The sequence below is a fragment of the Bremia lactucae genome, linkage group LG12, assembly GCF_004359215.1.
Source record: "Bremia lactucae strain SF5 linkage group LG12, whole genome shotgun sequence".
In the NCBI taxonomy this organism is placed as follows: domain Eukaryota; phylum Oomycota; class Peronosporomycetes; order Peronosporales; family Peronosporaceae; genus Bremia; species Bremia lactucae.
The window spans coordinates 4,534,157-4,538,272 of record NC_090621.1 but is presented as its reverse complement, the minus strand read 5'-3'; positions in this window follow the sequence as shown (position 1 = coordinate 4,538,272).

Genomic DNA, 4,116 nt, shown 5'->3' with positions numbered 1-4,116 from the left:
GTATTGCTCATGCAAGCTAGCGATATCCCGCTTACAGCGACTAGCACCCCAAGCGATATGCTTTGGGAGTGGTTAGTTATTCCACAAGGGCTTTTCAAAGCCCCGGCAACATTCAATCGTCTAATGACGCAACTCGTCCGCCCTCAAGGCCTTTGAGCGAATCTCGCTGAGGTAAAAGCCATAATAGATTGGCCGGTTCCCAAAAACCAAAAGTATTTGCCTAAGTGATTGGGTCTCGCCAATTATTTACACAGATATAGCGAAAAATACGCTGATATGGCTAGATCATTATCTAATCTTCTTAAAAAGGATACAGATTGGCGCTGAACTAGCAAGAACATAATGCTTTTGAAGTATTAAGGATAGTCTTATCCATGCCCCGATTCTGGCACTGCCAAATTTAAATTGGCCTTTCAGTGTCGTCTGTGACGCTTTGGATTTTGCCATTGGTAGTGCTCTGTCACAAACAGCTGTTGGTGGGGCGTGAGCGTGTTATTGCGTTCGAGTCTAGACAGCTTCAGCTTTCATCTGCTAGGCTTAAAGCCGTCGTGATTAGACAGATCACGCGTCGTTACGCACTGCGACTAAGTCGCACCATCTTTCATAGAGAATGGCTCGATGGCTATCCTGTTTCGCCGAATACAACTCCGAGGTGAAATACGAGCCTGGCAAGCAGAATGTTTTGGCTGATGCGTTATCACGCAGGCCGGATTATGATCCCTCTCGTTTAAAGACTGTAATGTCGCCTATTACTGAATTAATCCGTTCGGCTTACGCCCAGGATGAATAGTGTGTAGCTCTGCTACTGACTCGGGCTTTAAATTGTCGGCACGTTTGCGTGCAAGATTACATCGATTTTCTATCGATAATGACCTGGTTCTTTATTACACGGATGCAGCGGATACTCCGCGCGTCGTAGTTCCTCATGATGAAGATTTGACGTACCGACTGAGGCGCACGATACTGTCCTTGGTGGTCATCTCGGTAGAGAAAAAAATACCTACGGCTGTGTAGGCCAGATTTATTGGTGGCTTAGCTTTACAAATGGGTTAGCACATACTTTTGCACATGCGAAACGTGCCAACAGGATAAACCCTCGGCTCATGCTGCTGCACCACTGGCAAGCATGCCCGTACCCAATGGATGTTGGGAGTCCATTAGTATGGATTTTTGTTTTGGACATCCGAAAGATTTGGCCGGAAACTCCAGCATAGTGGTCTCCGTTGACCGATTGAGCAAAATGGCTCACTTAGCGGATGTGTCCGATACCATTGATGGTGAAGGTATAGCAAAGTTGGTCAACGATCGCGTGTTTCGACAACACGGTTCGCCTGTGGCAACTGTCTCTAATCGAGATCCCGTTTCACGGGTAAGTTCTGGAAATCGTTTTCCGAGTGCTTAGCACCAGATTGGACATATCCACAACGGGCCATTTGCAGACCGACGGTCAACTTAACGTGTCAATCGCGTCATTAGGGACGTCTTACGCAGTATCCGTGCTCAGGCACCAAAGCGCTCGAGATCAATGCTTCCAGTGGTTGAATTTGCGTTGAATAACGCTATTCATGCCTCTACAGGCTACGCTCCGTTCTATGTCAACGTTCCCACCCACCCATGCGTTCCGTTAACGATACCACTGCGTGGCCCAAGGCTTGGTGGGAGAGTCCTGTTACCATTCGAAAACAAGTAAGCGAATTTCTTAAGACATGTACATGACACAATGGATGATAGCCAATACAAAAAGAAAGAGTAAGCAGATGCCAAAGGTAGAATCTATTAATTCTTATGCGGTCGGAGACCGAGTTTTATTGAACGCTAAAAATATACCTATTGGGACGTAAAACGTTCAATCCGAGTCTTCTCATCGATGACACTTTCGTCCATCGATGAGCTGTGAGACTGAGAGCCACAAGCTTGGTCTCCGCGGTCTTCAAGACCAAATTTCGCCCGCACTTCATTGGACCTCTTACAGTCGTGACCAACAAGGTCCTTGCTTGCACGCTAAACCTTCATGTACACACCCAGTGCTCTACGTCGGCTTGCTTAAGCCATTTCGGAACCCTGCCCACGTAGACTTGGAGGCGCTTGCGCCGAAATAGATGGCCATGCCGCAGATTGCTGCATCCGCTCCAGGATATCCAGCTGACCCTCTAAACGAGGTTGCTGACGTTCCACGATTGAAGAGATATTTTCTTACCGCCTCAAAAGAGCCCTCAACTCGAGCAAGGCCCTCGCAAAGAAGTAGCAAGTGCTTTAGAGCATCAAATGCTTCCGCCGAGATTTCGGCCCCCTCCCGCGCTGCTTGATGCGCGAGGGAGCCTTCATTTTCACGTGAAGAAACTTTAAAGCGCCGTCGTAAGAGCCAATACCAGTATCCGGTGAAGTGGCTACCCCTCTTTTAAATACTCTTGGGAGTTTGAGGTACCTCTTCGGCAAGATTGCCGTACCGCGTTGACGTTTTCGAGCGCCAAGCTCATGATCAACTTGCGTCAAACAACACTTCCCAGCACTAAATGTGGTAATAGGCGAATCTATAGCCTCAGTGCGGCTTCGATCCATGGTTGCACGGTCAATCGAAGCACTGAAATATTGGCTAGGCCTATCCTCGATTTGAAGCATAACAAATTGCGGACGTAACTAGCCTTTGGCCTTAAGCTTGGCGAAGCTGAAGTGAAGCTTCCGTTCCAAACGAACATTAGTCACATCAGCAGACTCTTTAATATTTCAAATATTGCGGAGGCGGCGGGTCCGATGGACCCAGTATTCAAAGAAGCGTCGCTTTCGCTTTTTAATTCGTTTAGAAACAAAACGATCGGAATTTTCCTCATTGAGGTCGCCGAAGCCTTACGGTCCTGATCTAGCAGACGCGACAGATACTGACCTCGCGTCATTACCTTGGGAGTAAGGTATCGCTCATGAAGAGCGTCGCGAGCAGCGAGCTCCTCCGGCGTCCTCGCTGTGGGTCCAGAGATCCAGATGGTCAAGCTGTGACCTGTGATCTGTTTGAGATGCTCTTCCACACTAAATGGAGTTAATTAGTATTTACTGTGAGCTTTTGCATTCGCTATTTCCGCAGCATGTCGACGAGCTTGATTCTCTATGAGGATTGTCTGCTCTTGCTCTTCATCGAGCGGATTTGTGATGATATTGGACTCAGGGTCCGGCGTCCGGTGTAGTGTAGCTAACACGCCCGCGGCACCACGTTCTGGGAACGGATTTGGAGTCCGACGGGACTCGTCTACACGGCGAGGCGTATATGAGCTACACTCTTCTGCCTCTTCCTCCGATGGAATGTAACTCATTTAGTCTACCTGGAACTAGCTAGAAGTCGGTGACTTACGCTGTATTGTCATTAGACAAGGAAATGCAAAACACAACTAAACGATTAATTGCTTATATTCCAACCTCATAAAGGAGGTGAGGCGAAGGTGTCAACAGTCTGATGGGGGAGAGTGTAATGGGGCAAATATCGGCTGGTGAACCGTTAATGTGGTACATTTACTTTATGGTTTGTTCCATTTAAAAATTCGATAATTACAAAGAACTTATTTGTTATAAGGAACATATGTAACAGCCGCCAGATATAAATCTGGCGGCAGAAATCTATATTAAATTAGCTAGGGTAAGTATTCAGATTTAATTGAGTAAATAAAGATCAGTTCCTCTTTGGATCTTAAAGCGTCTAAAGGCTAGCGCATTGATTTGTGAGAGATAGAAGGAAAAATGTCAAGACGACGATTACTTTTCGCCGTGGCGCTAAATGCCTCGCATAGGAGCAATTACCAATGTAAACAATCCCGCGCTTGATGACTGTATAAGAAAGCAAATGTAATATCGGTGGCTTGCATAAGTAAGCAAATGTAATATCGGTGGCTTGCATATCGTAATGAAACAATAGCCGCGACAGCTCGTCCACCAAAATTTGACCGACAAACGCAAGCGCAAGCCCTACAAAACGGCCATTAATGACACATTTATTCATTGCTAGGCTTAAGATGGTCTGCCTGCTGCACATAAGCATGCCGGTCACGACTGATGTTTGTGTTATCAATAAACAATGGTATATAAATATTTAATAAATGAGATAATTGCGAGTGTAAGCCGAAACGAGCTCAT